This window comes from Camellia sinensis, chromosome 7 (assembly GCF_055761805.1).
Source record: "Camellia sinensis isolate YWXY chromosome 7, ASM5576180v1, whole genome shotgun sequence".
Taxonomy (NCBI): Eukaryota; Viridiplantae; Streptophyta; class Magnoliopsida; order Ericales; family Theaceae; genus Camellia; species Camellia sinensis.
The window spans coordinates 156,879,764-156,906,222 of NC_138967.1; the positions used below are offsets into that span (position 1 = coordinate 156,879,764).

The window sequence follows — 26,459 nt, forward strand, 5'->3', positions numbered from 1 at the left end:
AAACACTTGCAATACATCTTACAACCCAGATTTCAAAGCAAATATTTGTTATTATTTGTTACCAAAATCAAGGTAAAAAGAAATCCCCAAAAAAAATCCACAAAACACATAATCATTATCGCCCTCTGCTTCATCCTCCAAACTACCCTCTTCATCGCCATTGAATCTGTGAGTTGAGAGCTAATGCTTTGTCGATGAAGGATGTGAGCTGCAAGTTGAATGCAATTCTTCTTGTTCTTCTTTTGAGTCTGTTTCGAATTTGGTTTTGGATATTGGTTCGGGTCAAAAAGCTGATAAAGAGGTTAGAGAGAGAAGAAGAAGAAGAAGGAACACAGGGATAAAAAAATAAAAAATAAAAAAAATGCTCCAAAACGACGTCATTTTAGAGCATGGCAGGGAACACCGCAGGGAACCACGACAGAGGATCCGATCTCCAACGATATGATCCTCGTAGATTCTGTAGTAAAAGTTGTTTATGTAAAAAGAAAATAAATAAATAATTTGATCAAATAATTATAAATATATAAATAAATCGTATTTTATTTTTTAAAATAGATAATTTAAATGTACAGTCATACTTGTTTATTTTATAAAATAAAATGGAATTTGTTTCTATATTTATAATTATCGAATGAATCTATTTTATTTATTTATTTATTTTTATTTTTTTTGCATAGACGGCTTTTACAGTGAAATTTACGAAGTAAACGGTTTGAAAAGACAAAAGTATTGAAGAGAGTTTATCCCATAAATCTTTCATTTGAGATGTGGATTAACTTTTTAATTTATTAATTATTTTAGTTTAAGGTTAAAAAGTCTCATTTGAGATGAGGTTTTAGGTTTTTTTGACTTTTTTTTGAAGGGAAATAATGTGCCCATAAGCAAAATTATGAAAATGCCCTTCACCCACAGTGAGAGATGAAATGAAGGAAATGAAAGTGCGGCTTTGCTTGCAAACGAGGTTTGTCGGTTGTGGCCAAACGAGGTTTGTCGGTTGTGGCTAAAGTAGTCCCAGGCGGGTATTGCCAAACATAGCCAAAGTCAGGGTATTCACGTTGTGTGAGACACATATATGGCAGGAGCGTTTAGTTTTTACTTCTTCAAGTTATAAGTATTGTCCAGTTTCCGATTGAAGCTCAATATACAAATAAAGAGAAATGATTTCAGATATTGATGCTGTGATCTTAAATGGCTCAAAATCGAGATCATCAACGCGAGTGATCAGAACGAGGTTTTTGGAAACAATCTTGATAACTTCTTTCTTATTCGCCACAATTCTCTTAGTCATTCCTTACCAATACAAAAATGGCAACCCTGTTCCCACCGTGATATTCAACGGCATCCCCTCTTCCTGGTTTCATGCATTTGTTGTATCGCTTGTGTATGCCTTCACCGGCGCCCTCACCGCTTTGTTAATTCATGACACCGCCGCCGCCTCATTTCTTGCCAGATTTTGTGAGCTTGTTTCAATCCTTTGTATGACGTCGGCTGTGTCTTTGTTGGTTTGGTCCCTCTTCATTCTCAGTTTTCCAAAGCCATGTATGGGAATGGGAAGAATGTTATAGAGGTGAGAATTTACTTTTCTTCTTTTTCCTATACTTTTTGACATTTTTTCAATTGACTCAAATTTTATCCGAATTTATAATTTTGTGTCAATAAATTAAAATCAACTAATTAAAATTGCGGAGACCAAAATAATATAAGAAACAAAATATAGGGATTATCAATTTTTAATTTTTGTTTGTTTGTTTGCTTATTTATTTATTTATTTATTTGCAATTATTTTTGTAGCAACTCCTCCCACAAAGCAGAAGTCGAAAATCTACTTACATATCAACTGATACAATACATAACGGCTTATATTTGCAACCATGGCGGCTCGTCCTTCCCTCCCCCTTTGCAACTTACCATCTTGTCTATGTGGTTTTTTTTTTTTTTTTGATTAAGAGTTTGCAATCAACGCTTGCCAAATTAGAAACGTTTGTCATTTGTTGGTGATATGTTGTCATCATTATACGGAATGTATATACGTCCTTGAGGCTAGTTTGTTTGAGTGAGTGGATTATTAATATGGTGAAATTGAATAGCTTGAGTGAGGGATTATTAGCGTGGTGAGATGAAATTTATGGAATTACTTAAAAATCTTTATTATATATAACACCAAGATCTTCTAGAGTGTTTTTTTCCTAAAATTTTCTAAAGTGGTGTATTGTGTGGTTGAGATTTAATGTTGAAAAATTGATGTGACTTGTCATTAAATCTCAACCATACAATGCACCACTCTAGGAAATTTTAAGAAAAAATACTCTAGAGGAATATATATAAGGTGTCCGTTGTTTTGTAAATTGAAGAAAAAAAATAATTTTTTCATCTTCAATCTCATTGGATTAGATTTCAATACCACCTCTCTCATGAGATTACTAATTCCCTCTTTAAAGGAGTTTCACAATCTCATGAGACTCTTAATCCCATAACAAATTTTCAAAACAAACATGGCCTGAGAGCTCTATGTGGAGCCTTTTGAATAAATAATTATTCTTCTTTTTGTATTATAAAATGCTTCTTTATCATGAAAACCATTTGTTAATAAAATTTATTGAACAGAGTATGGAAATCTGGTGATTAACTGTGAAAGTCCCATAATTCAAACCATTTCAATTTCTTCATGTTGTGTTCTTGTAAAGAGATGCAAAAATTAGTTATGTATTTCATTTTCTTCTTTTTCTTTCTCTTTTTCTTTTTCTTTAGTTGAGAAATAACAAGTTGAATGAATTGTGGGGTACGAAAAAGAAAGAAAGAGAGGTTGAGGAAAGGGAGAGATCATTCTTTTACAAGTCTAGGTAAATAAAAATTGTAAGACCATTGCCAATGGTTATTCAAATATGTCATCAAATTTGAATTTGGTGAAAATGGTTCCTTTTTCTGCTCCAACGGTTTCATCAAATACGTATTAAATTCAGGATTTCACTTTTCTTTCATCAAACTGAAGATCAATGTGCCTTTCATCAAATCATTGTTCATAGCCGTTTGATTTTCACCACTGGATGTCCCCTGGATGACCACTTCAAGGCAAAAATTTGTGAAAAAATAACATTGGTCAGTCGACCCCTCAGTTATCCTCCTGGTCAACAACTCGGATGAGCTCCTCAAGGTAAAAATTTATGAAAAATTTACACTGGACGATCGAACAACCGATCAATCGACTGGACATCCGCCCAGTCGTCTGCCCGGTCGACTGGTATTCTGATAAAACTTCAAAAACCTCTGTTGGAGTACTAGATATCAAATGAAACTTTTACTCAAATTTGTTAAAAAATTTTGATGTACCGTTGGATATGCTCTAACTATAATCATTTTGAGTGTATTTTACATCTTACAAATCTTAAATCTACTTTACATATTTTAGGTAAATTACATTAAATTTTTTTAAACTATATCTTATTTAGAGTATTATCATGTTACACTCAATACTTTCCATTAAGACTTTGTTAGAAATTTAAACGAAATCATATCATAAGTGAAGTACATGATATACTTATTAATTTCTTAGGACAATTATGATCTTATTTGGTGATCTCATTTGTACTTCACCTTCTTTATTTTCATGGCAAGTACAAATAGGCTCACTAGATAAGAATATTATTGTTCTAAAAATTTTAGTATTTCATATGGTTTACACATGACATAATTTTATGTAAATCCCTAACAGAACTCTAGCGGAAGAGATTAATTGTAATAAGGTAATATTTCGAGATGATTAACTGTTGAGTTTTGAAATTAAGAAAGCAAAGTGCAAATAAATCACACTTTAAGGAGATTTATTGTAATTTATCCAATATTTTATTTCTGAGATAACTTCTCATACAAAAATTCATGGTAGATAGCACAGTCCCTCAACAAACTAAGCCTAGTCTAGTTGGTTGGCATGCAACAATTTTAGCGTAAAAGTAAAAAAGTTACTAAAAAAACTAAAAAGTTTATAATCTATACTAAAAGGTCAAAGATTCTCATTTTTTCTCTACTTTTTGGACAGCTTTTTGTACAACCAAAAAATCATTTCAAATATACTAGTTTTTTTTCCTCATATTTTAGTCAAAAAGCCAAAAAAGTTACTAAAAAAATTATGTTCCCAAACGAGACCTAATCCCTAAGGAGAGAGATCATGAGTTCAACTCTCCCTAAAGGGAGTTGAACTAAGAGGTTAAACACTTGACCCCTTTACAAAGAGTGAAGAGTCTAACTCTCATAAATAATAATATAATAACTAACAACTGACTTTTGCCAAAAAAAAAAAAAAAAAAAAAAGATGCACTTTTCCTCTAATTCAATAAATAAATAAAAGCAGTGACAAAAAAAGAAATTATTTGATAGTCTTAGAATATTCTTTTACACCATTCATGTTATGATAATTGTCCTATTGTGTCTCAAAAAAAAAAAAAAATATACATCCTATTATTCTATTATATAAGGTAAAAGTTTGAGAGTGGTTGTCTTGAAATCATTTTTCCATTTTCCATGTGGATTTTTGTTTTTTCCAAATTATCTTTATTCATTTCATATAAAATCATCCATAATTTCATAACCACTTGACAATTAATTTAGAAAATAATAATTGTCAATTACCGTCGCTTGAAATTTAAATTTTTAGTTTACCTATTGTACTCAAATATGATTCATTATGGATCTTTCATTTCAAAATAAAATATTATTGAATATGGATTTATTGTTACATTATTTTTGTAAAGTTTTATGTATGAATTTTATATATAAATAGAATTTACCATCTTTGAATAGAGTGAAAAATCATAACATTTGACCTAGTGATTGTATAACACTCTTTGTGATATGAGGTCTCCGATTAAGAGGGTCTTGGTGTAATTAATCCTTATATTTTTAGGAGTCATCTTTTAACTATTTTCTTCAATAATGTTTTCTACTCTTCCTATTTATTAATTAGATATTATATTTGACTCTTTATTTTTATTTTATTTTTAAAAAAATATATTTTATTTTTCAGAACAGATGCAAGGAAAAAAATATATTTTGTGTTTAGGCAAGGTTTCATATTTTATGTTTAGGCAAGGTTTCATACTCCCAAAATATAAAGAAAATAAAGTACACTCTTTATAATGGGATGGGCTTTATTGTATTTTTCTTGAAGTGGTATTTTTTAATTTTAACTTGTGAGAATATAAATATAAATAAATAAATATATATATATATATATATAAACGGGCAATAACGTTAGAGGTTTATTTTTGAATTTTTTTAGTTTAATTTAAATATATATATATATATATATTGTTTAAAATGACATTATTTGTCCAAAATGACACATAGTTGTTTAAAGCTCTTTTTTTTTTCTTTTTTTTTTTTTTATAGCTCAGTGTCAACCGAGGGACCAATCTCACCGTCCTTTAGTGAGAGGCCTAATTAAAGTCTGGGTAAAGCCCGTATGAATTGCCACAAGAAATTATTTGCACCTAAAGGGATTTGATCCTAAGACCTAGAAGAGAGCGCACCGTCCTTTTGACATTTTTTCAATTAACTTGAATTTGATCTGAATTTATAATTTTGTGTCAATTAATTTGTTTCAATTAAGTCCAACTAATGACATCTATTAGTATTTTTATGAAAAATATGTGCGTGACTAAAGTGTCATGTTTGTATGGTAAAATTATATCTATTATCAATTGAACTAAATTGACACAAAATTTAAAAATTAATGATCAAAATCAGCTAATTAAAATTTCGAAGACCAAAATAATAAGAAACAAAATATAGGAGTTATCAATTTTTAATCTTTGTTTGTTTGTTTGTTTATTTATTTATTTTTGCAATTATTTTTTTAGCAACTCCTCGTCCAAAACAAAAGTCGAAAATCTAGTTGCATATCAACTGATGCAATATGTAAAGGCTTATATTTGCAACCATGGCGGCTCGTCCTTCCCTACCCCTTTGCAACTTCTACTATCTTATTTATGAGTTTTTTTTTTTGGATTACGATTTTGCAATCAATGCCTTGCCAAATTAGAAACGTTTGTCATTTGCCGGTGATATGTTGTCATCATTATACATACTATATATACATCCTTGAGGGTAGTTTTGTGATGACTGGGTACGTAACCCGTCTCGTTCTTTCTTTATTTGTGTTGAGATTACTCATGTTAGAGTGTTGGGGTTTAACTTGAGGCCTTGTCGACCGTTTGGGTTTGTCATTTTGAAAACTTTTCTCAAAATTCTTGCTTTTATTTTTATTTCGATGCTGAGTTTCACATGTTTTGGGAGGCATGAGGTTGGATCCAGGAGCTCTCAGCCCAGCTGGTGAAATTTTAGGCTGGGAGCCAAAGCTGCACGTGCGGGGGCTTGGGCTACACATGCAGAAGAGGGACCGCACGTGCGGGAAGTGGGGTCGCACATAGGGAAAACTGGGGTTGCCAAGATGCTCTACTAAAATAATCGCACATGAAATCATAGGTGCGGGGAGAGGAGGGCCGCACGTGCGGGGGTGGAGGCCGCATGTGCGGTGAAGGCGCCGCACATGCGAGGAAAGGCGTGCACGTGCGAGAAAACGCTGAGTCTGAAAAATCAGCCTTTTCCTTCACTTTAGGATGAGTGTATCTCACTTTTTGTATATCTCTCTCTCTCTCTCTCTAAAAACCCATTTTTCTCCCTTCTCTCTATACTTACCTACACCAAGTTGGATCAAACCTTTGACTTCTTCAAATACATTAGAGTTTTGACCATAGCTCCTTTATCAAAGTTGGAAAACTCTTCGAGGGCCACATTTTGTGGGGTGGAGATTGACTTTCAACACCATTGATTTTGGAGGATCTCTCTCTTTTTTCCTTCAAGAACTTGAGGTAGGGATTTTCTTTGAGTCATATATACATTTTTACATTGTTGTGTTAATGTTGGAACTATTTCTTGTCGTATTGAACTTGGCTTTGGACTCATGAGTTGTAGGTGATTTTAAAAGTGAATTTTCACAATGTTTTCTAAAAACCCTAGAGATTTTGAGTTATATTGTTGTAGATGAGTGTTATCTTGGAGAAATTCTTTCAAAATAAGGGGAAAACCTAGTTTATGGAAACCCTAGAAATTTGGGAATTTTTGAGACATATGTTGTGATGTTATGAAATTGATATTTGACAAATGTTATCACATGTTAAATGAAAAATTCCATGGAATATGAGGAATAATTGTCTTTTTTTTTTTTTTTGGAAGTTTGTTGTTCAAAAATGTTGATATAATCATGAAATGACAAAGTTGATGAGAATCACATGAAATGTGGCAATGTTGTTACCTCTCAATAGATATAATTAGGTATATGTTTATTTTGTGGAATTACATTGGAAAGAGTAATGGAAATATTGAACACAATGGGAGATTGTGTGGAAGAAATCGAAAATGGAAGAGTATTATAATGCATTGATATATGTTGCATTGCCATTTCAATTTGTTTGGTTGTTACGAATTTTAAATTGAGATTTGAAAACTTTTGCATTTAAGAAAGGAAATATCTATGAAACATGATCACATTGATTTGTTTTTGAGGTAAACACATTGGTAAGTCTGGATAGGGAGTGTAGATGGAATTGATTAAGTTGTCCATCTATCGCACTTGTTCACTTTGTGCATCTATCGCACACGCTCATTCCTCTTTGCATCTATTGCTCTTATCTCAGGATACGTAAAACGTGACCTTGAGCGGTTTTCTCTCCTCTTCTCACGATTTCAGCGTGATTAGAGTATCTCAGGATGCGTGAAACGTGACCATGAGCGGTTTTTATCTCAAGACGCGTAAAAGGTGACCCTGAGCAGTTGTCTCTTATCTTCTTACGATTTTCAGCGCGATTAGAGTATCTTAGGATGCGTGAAACGCGACCTTGAGTAGTTTTTATCTCAAGACGCGTGAAATGTGACCCTGAGCAGTTTTCTCTCTTCTTCTTATGATTTCAGCGTGATTAGAGTATCTTAGGCAGCGTGAAACGGGACCTTGAGGGGTTTTTATCTCAGGGCGTGTGAAACGTGACCCTAAGCGATTTTCTCTCCTCTTCTCATGATTTTAGCGTGATTAGAGTATCTTAGGATGCGTGAAATGCGACCCTAAGCGGTTATGTTTTTATCTTAGGACGCGTGAAACGCGACCCTAAGCAGTTTTCATCTCGAGACGCGTGAAACGTGACCCCGAGCGGTTTTCATTTCTCAGTTTCTCAAGATGCTTGAAACGCGACCCTGAGCAATGTTTTCTTCATCGTCTCACACTTTGGTGTGGTTAGAGTGCATTTTTATTCTTTTTTTTTTTTTTTTTTGCATAGAACCTATTTTGGTTTTAAGCTTGAAACTGCTCATTCATATGTTGTTATGTTGTTATTGCTCTGTTATTGCTTATTGCATCATCTTGCATGATCATGAGTTTTCAAAATAGTCGGCTTCGCGAAGTGTGTGAGTCCATGTTTCGAAGTATTTTTGTACATATCATTTGTTTCTTGCCCCAGAACTACGCTGGTTGGATTCCTTGCAAAGACATACGTAGGAAGCTTGCAAACGCAACCATTTAATTTATGTCTAGATTGTTTGCCCATATCTTAGGGCCTTGTCAAAATGGGTCATCTACGGGCTTTGACATTCACTCACGTCATTTCATAACTTCGAGTTCTGCCAAAGAGGGGCAACTGTAGACACCATATTTTTGACAGCCCTTAAGACTTGGGCACCACCAATTGCGCACCCAGTGATGAATTTGTATATATTTGTCAAGTGCTCGAAGTCCTCAGCAAAATGTCTTAGCTTTGAGCCTCAAAACCCTATACATCTCTTACCTTGTTTTTGGACCAAAACAACAGTTTTTCAAGCCTAGGCATCTTGGGACCTGTAGACCCACTTGTGTGGACTGCCGGCCACTTATGTCTTTGTTTAGATCTTTTTGCCAGTTATGTCAGCTGTTTCCACAAATGCATGCTCCTACCCACACGTGTCTGTATAGATATTTCTGAGGGAGTCTTATGTGTTTCTATAAATAAAGGACCTCATCTTCCATTTTTGAAGGTTAGAAATTTTGGAGCAAAAATAATTTCTCTCTCTCTCTCTCTCTTGCAAGTTCTTAAGCCTTTGCCTATACACTCCAAACCAAATCTTGTGGTATTGGTGCTGAGGTATTTTTTAGCTTGCTTTTAGCTCTTGAGGGTGTGTAAGTGTTGGTTTGTCACTTAAAAAGGGTACCCCTCTCTAAGAGGTATAATTCTTGGTTTGTTTCTTTGCTTTATTTACCATCTTTTCTACTGTTTTTGGACTATTTTTACTCTGAATTTTTGGGCTGAAACTTATGGTTTAAAGCCATTAAGGGTGGAGGGGTGGATCACCCTTTTTTGCACCTAACTTCTTAAGCCTTTGCCCTTGTGCTTTCCACCTTTTTGTCACCTTTTTTTTTAGCTTTTTACTACTAAATCTTAGAGGTTTTTCAGAGGCTAAAGCCATGTTTTGAAGTCCCAAAAATGGAGGGCGTAGCCTCCACTCCTTGTGCTTGTTTACTAGCTTAACTTGCTCCATGTTGTAGTTAACTCTTTTAGCTCTCTTTACTTCATTTCCAGCACTGTTTTAGCTTCATTTAGGATTGTTTTAGTGTGTGTTTGTTTGATTCGTGCTCTGTATGTTATGCTTGTAGTGTAATGGTCCTCATTGGTATGGAGGTTTAGGCCTTAGCCACCAGCCTATTTGAGTTAATAGTGTTTATTTCTTGCTTTCCATACTTGTATTAATCTCTAATCACCTCTGCAACCTTCCTCATTTCATGAATTTTTTTTCTTTGTTTTGAAAGTTGTTTCAAACTAATTGCTTGTTTAAGCTTCATATTAAGGTATTGTGCTTAATGGTTTAATTCTTTTAGAGGTTCATTACCAATGACATGATGTCTCTCTCATGCCCAAAAAAACTCTTTGTTGGATGCTTCTTTCCATTGGAGGACTTAAAGCTCACTATTGGACTCAATGAACTATGGAATGGATGGTAATTAAAATGAAGTAATAAAATTGGGACTAAAAATGATGCAAGATAATAAACAATATGGTGTTCAATCGGATATTAATTGAACACATAGAAACTTGAGTCATTTCATACTTGCCAGTGATGAAATGGTTCAAGTTTCCAAGGTCAACCACTTCCCTTGATCAATCCATGATAGAGAAGAGGTTTGAGAGTCTTTTATTGTGCATTTATTAAGATTGTGTCCCTTGGTTCATAAGTCATCATGCAATGAAATTGCACCGATTGATGGCTTGTAAATCAAGCCTACCCCTCATTTGAGCTGTTTGATGATAAAGAGAGGTACGGTGGAAAAACATTCCCTGAGAATACTCTGTTTGTGCTCTATATGCTTTCTGTTGCAGCAGGAAGAACCAAGATTCAGTGGCCGACAGGCCACTTCTTTTGGACGGCAGGCTACTATTTGTGGTCGGTCGGCCACTACTTCTGGCCTGTCGGCCACTTTTGTCAAACCAAGCAGTAACTTTTTGAAACAGAACAAAGCAGAGGCTGAGGTAAAAAACAGTGCAAATGTTCTACCTATGCAACAGAGGTATTCTGGTAGCAGAACAATGGGCTTTTCAAGTGGAAATCTGTGCGCATACATAGGCATTCCTCGCTTCCCGGGGCTCAGTAGTTAGCTTAGCTACTATTTCTTTTGGATTGTATGTGTTGTAATTAATTAGTTAAATTGTAATTTGTAATTAATTAGTTAGTTCCAATTCGTAATAACTGGTTAGCATAGTTAGCTTATTTCATTTGATTTGTAATGGTTAGTTAAATCGTAGTAAGTAGTTAGCTAGTTAGTTTATTCGTACCCTCTTGGCACAATTGTAATAATGTGTATGTCTTCCAACCTCATGTCTTTCTCCCTTTTATTTACTGGCTTATGACGGGTAGTCTAGAGCATCGTGTTTCTTTTAGCATTTTCCATGCTTTGCATCCACTTGTCTTGCATGCATGAGGTTCGGCTCATTATTCTAACTTGCATTGTTAGTTAATACTTCTTTGAATACGTGATTTACCGCATGCTATTAAATTGATTCATATGCCATATTAGTAGTCGAGCCTAGTAATTGCATATTGTATGTGATGCATTAGTCATATTGCATTAGTTAGGATCATGCATTTTTCTAACTCTTTCATCTTTTTTGGCTTACCTTGGAGTACTAGGTGAGCTTTTATTTGTTTTAGCATATTACGTGTGTTAGTGTTTCCATGTCAAAGCATATTCACTATGAGGCTAAGTGCTTAAGTGATAAACTATTTGAATGTCTGCGGATGAAGGCTAGTTGCTTGAATTGGGATAGTTTGATTAATGTACATTTGAACTCATTTTTTCAAGTGGCACATTCACAAACTCTTTTAAAAAATAAACATGAAATCAAATGTTCCAATTTTTACATATTAGTCTATACTTGTGTGTGTACTACATAGTAATGTTAGCCTAATAATTGGAACAAGAGCATATAATGTAAATAAGAATCAGATCATGATTAGCAGAGGTCGATCTTTGATCGGGCGAGCGGGGGTGCTCAATTCATGACCTTCCCCTCTAGTACCTAAGTTCCTGAGCTGAGACACTCTTGGTGATGATGGATAAGTGGCCTTTGGTACGAGTCTCTGGTTTTCTAGATTTTGCAAAAATATTTAGGTGGCGACTCTGTATCTGGCAAAGCAATCCATTTTTGACATTTTGATTCAAAATCTATTTTTCAAAAGATTTGTCAGATTTGGACTCTTTTGTGTTTATTTATTTCACATTGCACTTGCGGAATCGAATTCAGAACCACGAGAGTCCTAATTGTAGGGCTTATTATCTTCCGAAAAGAACACGAAAAGTCAAGCTACACAAGCCAAGGGCAATATTTGTGTGGGTTCGAGCCACCATTTTGTGTAACCGAGATTAAGCCTTGGACTTTGTAGCCCCTTGAGGGCAATTATTTACTTTTGACTAGTTATTTCATATGCTATAGATTCATGTATTAAGGTCATTGAATGTATATTCGCATATAGAACTTTAGTAAATCTCTTACGAATATGTATGCAAATGTTGGAGATTTGGGGTTGGCATGGTTATTGGAAAATTTATTTTTATTTTTATTTTGGGTGTTACAAGTTTGTTTGAGTGAGTGGATTATGAATATGGTGAAATTGAATAGTTTGCGTGATGGATTATTAGTGTGGTGGTATTAAATTAGTTGAGATTAAATTTATGGAATTACTTAAAAATCGTTATTATATAAAAGGTGTTTGTTGTATTGTAAATGGAGGAACAAAATAGTTTTTTCACCTCAAATCTCATTGGATTAGATTTCAATACCACCTCCCTCATGGAATTGCTAATTCCCTCTTTAAAGAAGTTTCATAATCCCATAAGACTCTTAATCATATAACAAATTTTCAAAACAAACATGGCCTGAAAGCTGTATGTGAAGTCTTCGAATAAATAATTCTTCTTCTTCTTCTTCTTCTTCTTCTTCTTCTTCTTCTTGTATTATAAAATGCTTCTTTATCATGAAAACCATTTGTTAATCAATTTTGTTGAACAGAGTACGGAGATCTGGTGATTAACTGTGTAAGTCCCATAATTCAAATCATTTCAATTTCTTCATGTTGTGTTCTTGTAAAGAGATGCAAAAAATTCTTTTTCAATTCATTTTCTTCTTTTTCTTTTACTTTTTATTTTCATTCTTCTTCTTTTTCTTTAGTTGTGAAATAATAAGTTGAATGAATTGACGGGTACAAAAAAGAAAGAAGGAGAGGTTAAGGAAAGAGAGTCATTCTTTTACAAGTCTGGGTAAATAAAAATTGTAACTCCAATTATTTTGAGTGTGTTCTACATCTTACAAATATTAAATCTACTTTAAATATTTTAGGTAAATTACATTAAATTTCCCTAAACTATAAGTTATTTGCATTTTGTTCTATCATATTTCAAAACTCAACAGTTTAAAGTATTATCTTGTTACACTCAACGCTTTCCATTAAGATTTTGTTAGAAATTTAAAAGAAATCATATCATAAGTGAAGTAAATGACAATTATGCTCTTTTCTGGTGATCTCATTTGCACTTCACCTTCTTTATTTTAGTAGCAAAGCACAAATGGGCCCACCAGATAAGAACATTATTGTTTTAAACTTTTAATAAGAATTTCATATGGTTTACACATAACTTAATTTTATGTAAATCCCTAACAGAGCTCTAACGGAAGAGATTAATTGTAATAAGACAATATTTCAAGATAATTAACTATTGAGTTTTGAAATTAAGAGAGCAAAGTGAAAATGAATTGTATTTTAAGGAGATTTATTGTAATGTATCCAATATTTTATTTCTGAGATAACTTTTCGTACAAAAATTCGTGGTAGATAGCACTTTCCCTCAACAAACTAAGCCTAATCTAGTTGGTCCAATGACATTTCTAAAAATTTAGTCCCTATGGAGAGATCCTAGATTCACCTCTCCTTAAGGAGAGTTGAATTAAGGGGGCAAACAGATGCCGACTTATCGAATAATGTGACAATATAAACGGGAATGTGAAATGAGAAGATTGACGTTTAATACACTCCTAACACGAATGTGACAACATAAAATGGAGATGTGACACTTTATAAATATGACAATATGAAAGACAATGTGACATATGCCAATTATAGCACGAAACAAATCTACCCAACACAAACCACAACCCAAAGTCATATTATTCGTTCAGCATAATATAACTGGCATTACGATGGAAATAACATGACTGCATATTTCACAAAACAAACGCATAACAATATACCCACATTCCTACACACCTTTACGAATGTGACACTAAAATACTCAACATAATCAAGAACAATGTGACACATGCTGATTTATTAAATAATGTGACAATGCAAATGTGAATGTGAAGCGTGAAGATTGACGTATAACAAATAACGAACACGAATGGGACAACATAAAATGGGGATGTGACACTTTATGACTATGACAACATGAATGACAATTTAACATATCACAATTGAAACACAAAACAAATCCACCCAACACAAACCACAACTCAAAGTCTTATTAGTTGTATTATTCGACTCGCTGTAACAATTAACAAACAGTCTCATAAATTCACATTCACATTCAAAAATCTTAAACTACATAAAACAGGGACATGGTACTAGTTATATTCGACAACTTACTATTGTTACTCAACACAAACAACCAAACGACATCGCAGCACAACGTGGACTCCAAAAAATCAGACATTCAACCACCGTTGTTTACGTGGATAAGAAATCGACACACAAAACACACAAAATCGACAACCCACCTAACCCCTATTCAAAAACACCAACAAATAACTCACATAACACACCAAATCGACAACCCACACACATATATTGACGACTTCAAACCAATAACTATCAAGAGCGCAAATAGTCATAAAACACACAAAATAGACAACTTGCGTTACTGTAACTTCCCAAAATAATTACAATAATCCATCCACAATATCCAATATAAGACAACAACAATAATAAGGTTATCTTCCATTAATTCAATATGATGTACAAAAAAGAAACATATGCATCACAAATTCATGAAACCTAACCCTGAATCTATAGCATATGTTGCCAGTTAAAGGAGAGAAAGGAAGATAAACAGATAAAAGTGCCTTGAGGGCTTACATATTTCCAAGATCGTGCTTGGTTACAACAAAATAAGTCATCAGCTCAACACAAGTAAAACCCTAGGCTTAAAAAGAAAGTAAATACAAAATAAACAAAAATTGAGCCTTCAGCTAAGCAATCCACCCAAGTCAAGTCCTTGGCGAAGGCATATCACAAACACGTGAAAATAGTTTTTCCCAAGTAGGGTGAGCCAAAGCCCAGTAGGGACAATCTATCACAATATATGAATCTTAACAAAGATATAAGCATGATGCACATGTTCAATGCACAATGACAAAACTTTTTACAACTCTTTTCTCCAAAACCAAGTTTTGCCAAACTTACATCTCAATCTGTTTTATCTCAGTTCATTAATTATACCCACTTCAAATACATTTACTTGCCATTTTAAGAAAATTTCGTCAGCGGGCGACACCTATGTATACGTACGGTTTTCAGGACTTTCACCCTGGACACACAGGCCAACTTAATTTAATGGAGTCTATCTCCTTTCTCCTCCCAAATATGGAGTACATCCCCTTTTCTCCTCCAAAATATCATACATATACAACGTATACAATTCATAATCATATTCAATGATAACGGCTAGATGATTAGTTTTAATTTGCCAAATCCTCAAGCAATTTCTACAAGAATCATAGCTATCCTCCACCAATACTCTAAGACAGATATTTCTAAATAGATATACAATCTTCACAACAGATATATTATCCAAACTTACATAGGTGAGAGATAATACATATCTGACTACACCATTCATTTAAACAACCTCCCAATTTCACACTTTCAATACCAATTTCATTATTTATACAAAATAATCATTTGAGTTGTTTTAGGAAAAAGCTACCCTTTCTCCCGATTTCATCCCAAACACCAAAATACAACATTCTAACCCAACACAAGCTCATAATTACTTCCATAACCATTTCCATTACATTCATTTGAAATTCTCTCTTTTGATTTTAAACCAAAACTCTCGATTTGTTCAAAATCACCATAAGTTCCAATATTTCTTACACATCGATGAATAACTAAGTTAAAACTCATAGAAGAATGTAGAAAGTCCCTACCTCAAAGTTAAGAGACGAACAAAGCAAGGTGGAACGTTCAACAACACCGAAACCAAGTTTCACTCGGATCAAACGGAGCTCTTGGAATGCTCTAACTTTTTCTCAAAGACACTAGGATATAAAACCCAATGAATCTAGGTAAAAATGTAGAGAGATAGTGAGTTTTAGAGAGAGAGTGACGATCTAGGGTTTTGAGAGAAAAAGAGATGACAAAGTGATGAAAAAGTAGGCTGCTGCGAACTAAAATACGCACAGTCTGCTCGAGCGCAAGAGTTGATGCTCGAGCGCAGGAAGTGAAGCTCGAGTGCAGAATACACACATCCAGTAGTTTTGTAGACAGATGAACATTGTTCGAGTGCCATATTGGCTGCTCGAGCATAGGAAACGCCGCTCGAGCGTAGAACACACTCTCCCAGTAGTTTTGCAGACCTGTAAAAATACTGAAAGTTCACAAAAACTGCTCGAGCACAAGAAGTGTCGCTCAAATGGAAGAGCAAAAATCTGAGCAACATAAGGTTTGAAAACCAATCAACTAATCTATTCCAAACACAACCACTATAACCCAATAGCCAAACTCAAGCAAGAATAAGGGGGGAAAAGACATGAACAACATTCAAAAATCATAAAACCCGAGTCCAAAATGCAAGATGGATCGGGTCAAAATCGGAATCGCTATAACCTCCCCCCCTTAAAGAATTTTGTGCCCGAAATTACCAATTAAGTTTCAAAACCAAGTTTTAACCAATTACCATAATGATTGTAACTCAATTTCAACCTCATAACCCATCCTCCGGTCATTCGATCCCATCAACATGATAAACAAATTCTCAATATTGGATACACAATTCATATTTTCAAAACATATACAATGTTCATAATAAACTTGCATTTCCAAAACGTAAACAACATATACAGTGTTCTCATATCTCATTAACATAACAACAATATAATACATGATCAAAAATTAACAAACAAGTTCGGATACTTTTCAAGGACTTCCAACTCATGTTCCCAAGTTACATCTTGAACCCCGTGATGTTTCCACAATACCTTAACCAAGGGAATTGTCTTACCTCACATGACTTGGTCCTTAGTATCCAGGACTTTCACCAGTCTCTCCTCATACGAGGCATCCTCATCTACCTCTAAGTCGGTCCAATCCAACATGTGCGATGGATCTGACTCATACTTCCGAAGCATTCTAATATGAAACACATCATGAATCTCGGAAAGCTGTAGTGGCAAGGCCAAACAGTAAGCTACCTCTCCAATCCGCTCAATGATCTCAAAAGGCCCAATGAATCGAGGAGACAACTTCTCACTCTTTCCGAACCTCATCAAACCTCTCCTAGGTGATATCTCTAAGAATACCTAGTCTCCCACCTCAAAAGACAAAGGTCTCCTCCTATGGTCGGCATGACTTTTCTGGCGACTCTGGGTCGTAACCAACCTCTTACGGATAAGTGCAACTTTCTTCGTCGTTTCCCAGACCAACTCTGGACACAACATAGGTGCATCACTCACCTCGGCCCAACACACAAGGGATCTACACGGTCGAAAATATAAGGCCTCAAATGGTGCCATGCCAATACTCGACTGGAAGTTATTGTTATAGGCAACTCCACTAAGGGCAAGTGCCTCTCCCATGAACCCTTAAAGTCAAGGACACAACTCCGAAGCATATCCTTTAAAATCTGAATGGTGCGCTCTGACTGTTCGTTAGTCTGAGGATGATATGTTGTGCTAAAAGTCAATTTCGTACCCAAGGCACGCTGTAGGCTCTGCCACAATCGAGCCGTGAAACATGGATCTCTATCCAAAACAATCATCACATGGACCCCGTGCAACCTCACTATGTCCCTAATGTGAAGGTCGGCAAGATGATCTACTAAGTCGTTCACACGCATAGGAATAAAGTGCACTCACTTCGTCAATCGGTCAACTACCACTCAAATTGCGTCACTACCCCACTGAGTTCTAGAAAGACCCACAACAAAATCCATCATGACATGTTCCCATTTACACTCGGCTATAGGCAAGAGTTGTAACAAACCTGCTGGCCTCTGATACTCGGCCTTCACTTACTGACAAGTAAGGCACCTCCATACAAACATGGCTACACCTTCTTCATACCTCTCCACCAAAACTAGCAACTAAGATCATGATACATCTTTGTGCCTCCCGGATGCACTGCAAGGCGTGAATGATGACACTCTCGGAGTACTTCCCCTCGGCAAGACTCTAGTACGAACAAACGGTCACGGTATCTCACACTCAGGTCAGAATACACATTCAAGCCCCTCTCTACCTTCCACTGGAGATCTTCTCCTGGAGGGATTCTACCTTAAGGTCACTCTTTTATGCTTTTATCACTCGATTCATAAGTGTAGGTTGTACAACTACCAAAAACAAGACTGCAGACTCAACGGACTCGCCAAGATGCAAGTCAAACTCTCCAATAGCACCCCCAACATCTCCTATTCCTGGATGGAAACACTAGCCACACTACCAATAGATTTCCTACTCTGGCCTTCCCTGGATGATAATGTAACTGAAAGTCATAATCCTTTGTAAACTCCATCTACCTCATTTGTCTCAAATTCAAGTCTTTCTGAGTAAACAAATATTTCAGACTCTTATGATCAGAAAACACTTCAAACTTCTCACCATACAAGTAATGCCTTCAAATCTTCAAGGTAAAGATCATCGCCGCTAAGTCATGAGTAGAGTAGTTCCTCTCATGAGTTTTCAACTACCGCGAGCCATAGGCTACTACCTTCCCCTCTTGCATCAAAACACAACCCAAGCCTTCTCATGAAGCATCACAATACACCGAGTAGCCCAAACCCCTCTCCAGAATAATCAATACTAGAGCAGTGGTAAGTCTAACCTTGAGCTCTTAGAACGACTTTTCACAGGTCTCACTCCACACAAACTTAGCTCTTTCCTCGTTAATCTAGTTAATAGTGAAGCAAATCTAGAGAAATCCTTCACAAACTGACGGTAATATCCGGCCAATCCCAAGAAACTACAAATCTTAAAAACATTCTTAGGTTGTTCCCAATCTTGCACTGCCTCTATCTTGGATGAATCTACAGTCACCCCTTTCCCTAGATATCACATGGCCTAAGAACTTACCCTCCCTCCACCAGAATTCACACTTGCCAAACTTAGCATACAATTTGTGGGTTCTAAGTAACTCAAGTATTACCCGTAAGTGTTCATCGTTCTCCTCCTCAGAGGGTAAGTAATTCAAGATGTCGTCCACAAAGATGACCATGAAATGGTCTAAGAACTCACAGAGGATCCGGTTCATCAAATCCATAAAAACAACTGGCGCATTAGTTAGCCCATAGAACATCACTAGAAACTCGTAATGGCCATACCGCGTACGGAATGTCATTTTCAGGATATCCTTCTCCCTTACTCTCAACTGGTGATAACCCGATGTTAGGTCTATTTTAGAAAAGCAACAAGGCCCTTTCAATTTATTAAATAAATCATCTATACGAGACATTGGGTACTTGTTTTTGACAGTCACCTAGTTCAACTTTCGGTAATCTATACAAAGTCGCAACGTACCATCTTTTTTTTTTGGCAAAAAGAGCCGATGCTCCCCAAAGTGAAGTACTAGGGCAGATAAAACCCTTATCCAACAATTCTTGGAATTGAATCTTCAACTCACTCAACTCGGCAGGCGCAAATCTATACGGTGCCATGGAAATTGGTGCCATACCAGGCACTAAATCAATAGAGAACTCAATCTCTCAATGAGGTGGTAAACTAGTAAGATCCTCTGGAAAAACATTTGGGTATTCACAAACTACCCTTGGCAACTCAACTCGGACTTCATCACACTTAATACTCAAGAAGTTGGCAATGAGGTAACTAAGCTTAGTCCGCCCACGTGGATCGTACACCGGTGATAAGACTCTATCAACCAGGTCCCCCAAGAAATAAAAGCAATCACTGCTCAAGGTACATATAGTAACTCTCTAATAGTAGCAATCTATGATAGCCCGTTATAAAGACAACTAGTCCATACCCAAAATAACATCAAAGCTAGACATATCAATCAATACAAATGCAAAAAGGAAGTCGGCGACTGGCAACCTCTATGTCACAACCCCGACACCCCTGCTTCAAAATAATCTCACCACCAATAGGTCACTCTACACAGATAAGAGATGCTAGCTAAGCCAACTCTAACCCCAAAACTGATGCAAATGAAGACAAAATAAATGAATGGGATGCACCCGTATCAATCAACACATTAACAACCGAATTACAAAACAAGAAGGTGCCTCTCACTACCGAAGGCGCTGGTACTAGATCTGGCGCGATAACAACATACACACGCCCTGTAGGTCTCTGCTCAACCTGCTCCCCTCTCAGAGCATAAGCTTGATACATTGATTAAGCTGAAGGGGCTCCTTGATTGGCCCTCGAGGCCTGTGCTGACTGTGCAGGTTGGTGGCTCTGTGTCTGTTTGGAACCAGATACACCGGATGTGCCACCCAACTGTAACGACCCCACCACGTATAACGATTAGCACTTAATTAATTAAGGAGATTTGAAATTTAATTTCCAATTATTTCAATTTAATCTGGGATTTATGAAATTATGGAGATTGATTCATTTATGGTTTTATTAAGCATTTATTTTGGAATTAGAAATTGAAAGCCTAAATAGCTCAAGAAAGTATAAATAGTGAATTGAATTTTGAGTATCGGACCATATGGGAAGTTTAATTAAATATTTGGAGCCTTTTGGGAGTTTGATTAAAAATTTGATTCGGATTGATAAATGTAAATATATTTAATTAGGCTCTAATGGAAGTCAATTAGATTAATTAAATTTTGGGAGATTTATGATTAGTTATGGTTAATTTAATTATATGTTAATAAAGAGTTATTAAGAATAAGTGTTATTTAATTGAATTAATCTTAACCGTAAATTAAATTGTAGAATAATTTAGAGTTGAAGGATATATGTGGGTGTGTGTGTTGAGAAATCTGGGTGTGAAGAGAAATTCTGTGTGTGTGTGCGCATGTGAGTGTTGTGCTGGAGGCTTCAAGGAGTGTGCACGTGTGTATTGTGAAGAGAGGAGTGTGTATACAAGATGAGAGATAGAGTAGGCAACTATTTTTTTTATTTTCTTGCTGAAAGCATCATTGTGGTGGAAAGAGATTGAGAACAAAGAAAAAAAGAGTATGGCTTCATATTTAATTTGGGCAAACCTGTGAGAGAGAACCAATTAAGAGAGAGAAAGAAGCAATTTCAACTCAAGAAAAAGAAAAACTAAGGGAAGAAAAGCTAGGGGGAACACGTGAATTAGGAGGGAATCAACTAAACTTCTTGAGATTAAAGTTAAGGTATGAAATCAAACTTAATTTTTGTAGAATCTTTACATTACACTTGAAATTAAGAAGAGTTTAGGATCAATTCCATGGAATTTGTAAGGAAATGGGTTTGAACAAGAAAATAAAGCTAGGATTCATAGTTATGGAAATAAACATGGAAATTGATCATTTTTTGTTTGATGTTGAATATCTTACATGAATTTGAGTCAAATTTTTACATGCATGAGCAAACTCTAGAAGTCTCAATATTCTAATTGTACATGCATCATAGATGTTTAAAAGATTTGAAGGATTAATTCCATGTTTTGGTGTAAGAAGAGATAGTTTTGGAGAATTATGAATTCATGAACATTTTGAACTTAATATTGAATTAAAGGAATTTTGGATGTAATTGGTTTGAATTTTGATCCTAATTTCATACATGCAAATATTTTTCTAAGAGTTTTATAACTTTAATTTCATGTTTTAGATAATCCAACATGCATAATGAATTAAGAAAGTTATGGAATTAGTCTCATGGATTTTGTAAGAAATAAGGTTTTAAGAAAGAAATTAAGTAGACTCATGGTTGTGGAAATTAATTTGGAAAATTAGTTGTTTTTTATTTGATTTTGTAATGTTTTCTTGTAATACGTGAGTTTTTAAGGGAATTGAGCCATTCAAGTTCATATTTTGAAGAGATAAAGAAAACAAGTTTATGGAAATTTGGAATTAATCCTAAAGTTGTGATTTTATAATTAGATTTTTAATCCATGCATGTAATGTAATTTAAGAGTTTTATTCAATTTAGATACATTTTAGAGCACCTATGATTATAAATTAAGTTTTTGGTTAAAAATTGAGTTAAGTTGAATTTCTAAGAAATTGATTTGTGTAATTCATAGTTAAGTTGATTTTGTTATTAATAATAAAAATTGGGTTCTAGTTGTTTTACATACATCATGGAATTTCAAGAGTTGGGAAGTCTAATTCATATTTTAGAATTGTGGGTTGATATAAAGACAATGAGTTAAAACTAAATTTGGACAATTGGAGCATGATTTTGAATGAATGACTTCTGATTGAAAGTGTTTACTAAATTATACAATGGTCCTCCATATTTTTGTACCAAAAACACAAGTTTTGAGGCTTTGAGTATCAACCTTGAAGCTCAAACACAGTTCTGGAAATTTCAGAATTCATGTTGTCCGCTCGAGCGAGGAAAGTTTCGCTCAAGCATGAAAATCAAGCTTTCAAAAGTTTTTCAAAATTTTACAGTCCGCTCGAGCGACCAAAGTGGCGCTCGAACAAGGACCCTATTTTCAGCAATTTTTTACTAACTCTTTTAAATGCATATTTGCATCCTCTTGACATTCTAAGTATTCTTAGGCACCAATTAGACTCACATAGTCATGTAATAAACTAGAAACACATAAAGAGAGCAGAATTCAAATGAAATGAATATTGAGTGGTGCTTCTATTGTGTTTTTGTTATGTGATTTATATAATCCGAGGCCTTATATTGACTTAACCCACTGTGAGTAATAATTTAGTAAAACTATGTTCGACTTTATTTATTTTTTGTATGATGAATTAAGATCTTCTTTTTGAAATGATATGTTCTGTACAATGAGTGATTGTCCAATTTTTGATAATGTATTCGTGGCATCCTTAGCATCATATGATATCTGTTAGCTGTTACCCGGTATCGGAGGCTCCATTATGGAACTTATTATATCTGTCATCTGCTACCCGTACCGGAGGCTCCATCATGGGGCTCAGCATGTATATTCTCTGTTACCCGGTATCGGAGGTTCCATTATAGAACTTATTATGTCTGTCATCTATTACCCATACCGGAGGCTCCATCATGGGGCTTAGCATGTTTATTCTCTGTTACCCGGATCCGGAGGTTCCTATATGGAACTGGTTATTCATAACCACTATCTGTTCTGTATCTGTTTTGTTAGCACTAATGGATGTACCACGTATGATTAAGCATGAACTCTGATTTCTGTATATCATTTGAATAAGAATATGAATATGAATCTATTTATGTTAAATTTATGCTAGATTATCCCCAAAAAAAAAATTATACAAAGTATGGACATCAGAGTTCACTGCTTGAATCTGAATTATGATTTCTGAATCTGGTATGGACATCATTCATTAAAACCCTTTATTCTGTTATTATTCACTGGGCTCTAGCGCACAGTATTATTTATGTACCTAGGTGATCAGGTGCGTGACCAGGCTTAGAGGCATTTGCCTTGAATCTATTTTTGTCAGCCAACCTATGTGCCTCTCGTGGAGGTTCCGGATATGTCAAGTGGCTATGACTATGAGATTTAAAGTTTAAGTTTTACTTTCCGGTTTGATTGAACAAGTTTCGTGTAATGGACGTTGTATATTTGTCATTTGATTCCGCTAGCCCCTAATATTATGTTAATTTGTCTCAGAGGCCTTCGGTAATCCCATGATTACTGGCCGGTTACGATGCTAAACCTACAGGGGCGGGTTTGGGTCGTGACACCAACTGAGGGCAAAATCTCTTCATGTGCCTCACCTGCCCACACTGATAACAAGTGAGCAGCTGCCCTCTCCCCTAACTCTGACTCTGAGAACGAGCCGATGACGATGTAGACCGTTGCCCTTCTCCTCTCTATGGGCAAGCTAGAGACTTCTGACCCAACTGGCCACACTTGTAACAAGTGAAATCTCCCTAACCACCTCTTCTAGAACCTGAACTCGGTACTGGAAAACTGGACCTCGATTAAACTCCCTAGGATGGCTGTGGATTAGAACCCATCTACCTCTTATTGGCCCCCTGAATATCTTAACTCCTCCTAGAGCCCCTCATCCTCTCTTCCTTTATCTACATCACAGTCTCAAGATGAGTCGCCGACTCTACAAGTCACCCGTAATCTCTAATCATCGAACCAACCACCTTAAAAAGAAGCTTGGTCATTAACCTTTTCTCAAACTCCAAGAAACGGCGCTCATCTATTAACACTAACTCTGGTGCAAACCTAAAGAGGCTAGTAAAGGCTGCCTTGAACTCAACCACAACTGTGTCAACTACCTGAGATGAGAAAACTAATCCCTCAACTTCTCCCTAACAGTGGGAGGTAAAAACTTGTCCTAGAAGGCGTTGACAATGGCCTCCCAAGTCACTCCAATGCGCCCATGCACATACTTCCACCACTGACCTGCATCTCCCTTCAATTGGAAGGATGCCAAGGTCACTCTCAGTTCATCATCCTCGATGCCAAGCATCTCGAACGTCTTCACTATCTGTTCTAGCCACTCATCTACCTTCAGTGGCTCCTTGGGATCACCCACGAACTCATCCGGATTCGACCGGAAAAACTCCCTCTTCAAGAAAAACGGCGTTGCCTCAGCTACTTGGGGCTGGACTTGATTCTCAGCTCTGAGAATGTCCATGGATTCCTTCAATGCTCCAGCCATTTCATGGGCTAAGGTACCCATGGCCTGTTGACCAACTGGTTCGACCACATTGGCCTGACCAACTCCTTCTTCCTGTGCCAGAATTTCATCCGGTAAAGGCACCTCATGCCTTCTAGGCCTACCACGCCTATCGCCACCACGTCCACGACCTGACATCCTAATGAAGGTAACAGAGTAGATTAGCACATTTACAAATGTACTGAAGCTAGCTTACTCACGTCCTAAAGCAATGGACAACAGTAATTCATTCCACATAAGCACATAATCACGTAAACACATATGAATTTCATTTCCGGATAATGACCATCCTACGACATTGCCAGAGTTCCAATTAGAAACAACAGTGATCAAGTGCTCTTCTAATAGGACATCTAGAAACCCATAGACTTAATCAACATCCTAGAAATTAAATCTCATACCCATATAATCACATAAGCATATTATCATATAAGCACACATCGTTCATACTAAAGTCTCTATCAAGCGAGACAAACCCATTGTGGTACTAACCACTTCCCACGTACCCAAGTATTCAAATTGGGTATGCTCTGATACCAAGTTGTAACACCCCAAAATAATTACAATAATCCATCCACAATATCCAATATAAGACAACAACAATAATAAGGTTATCTTCCATTAATTCAATATGATATACAAAGGAGAAACATATGTATCATGCATTAACAAAGCCTAATCTTGAATCTATAGCATATATTGTCAATTAAAGGAGAGGAAGGAAGATAAATAGATAAAAGTGCCCTGAGGGCTTACATATTTCCAAGATCGTGCTTGGTTACAACAAAATAAGTCATCAGCTCAACACAAGTAAAGCCCTAGGCTTAAATAGAAAGTAAATACAAAATAAACAAAAATTCAACCTTCAGCTCCACAGTCCTCCCAAGCCAAGTCCATGGCAGAGGCATATCACCAACATCTGAAAATGACTTTTCCCAAGTAGGATGAGCCAAAGCTTAATAGAGACAATCTATCACATTATATGAATCTCATCAAAGATATAAGTATGATGCACATTTTCAATGCCCAATGACAAAACGTTTTACAACTCTCTTTTCCAAAACCAAGTTATACCAAACTTACATCTCAATCCATTTTTTCTCAATTCATTAATTATACCCACTTCATTTAATCAACCAAACAGAGGATACACTCCATAGGTCTCCAACCAATATAATATCATACAAATAAATTTACTTGCCATTTTATGAAAATTTAATCCATAGGAATCGGCATCCATCTATACGCGCGATTTTCGGGACTTTCACCCTGGACACACAGGCCGACTTAATTTAATGAAGTACATCCACTTTCTCCCTCCAAGCATGGAGTACATCCCCTTTCTCCTCCCAAATATCATACATATACAATGCATACAATTCATAATCATATTCAATGATAACAGCTAGCTGATTAGTTTCAATATGCCAAATCCTCATGCAATTTCTACAACAATCATAGTTATCCTCCACCGATAGCCCAAGATAGATATTTCTAAACAAATATACAATCTTCACAACAGATAAATTATCCAAACTTCCATAGGTGAGTGATAATACATATCTGACTACACCATCCATATAAACAACCTCCCAATTTCACACTTTCAATACCAATTTCATTATTTATACAAAATAATCATTTGATTCGTTTTAGGGCAAAACTCCCATTTCTCCCGATTTCATCCCAAACACCAAAATACACCATTCTAACCCAACACAAGCTCATAATTACTCCCATAACCATTTCCATTACATTCAATTGAAATTTTCTCTTTTAACTTTAAACCAAAACCCTCGGTTCGTTCAAAATCACTCTAAGTTCCAATATTTCTTACATATTGACGAATAACTAAGTCAAAACT

At 35.6% G+C, this 26,459-nt stretch overlaps 1 long non-coding RNA gene across 1 annotated transcript; it reads left to right on the forward strand.

Annotated features, from left to right (window-relative positions):
- The first annotated feature begins 1,056 nt into the window (after nucleotides 1–1,056).
- On the forward strand, nucleotides 1,057–2,103 carry LOC145794834 (uncharacterized). Its single transcript, XR_014334772.1, has 2 exons — nucleotides 1,057–1,567; nucleotides 1,792–2,103. It is a non-coding gene; the product is annotated as an uncharacterized LOC145794834 (long non-coding RNA).
- The last annotated feature ends 24,356 nt before the right edge of the window (nucleotides 2,104–26,459 follow it).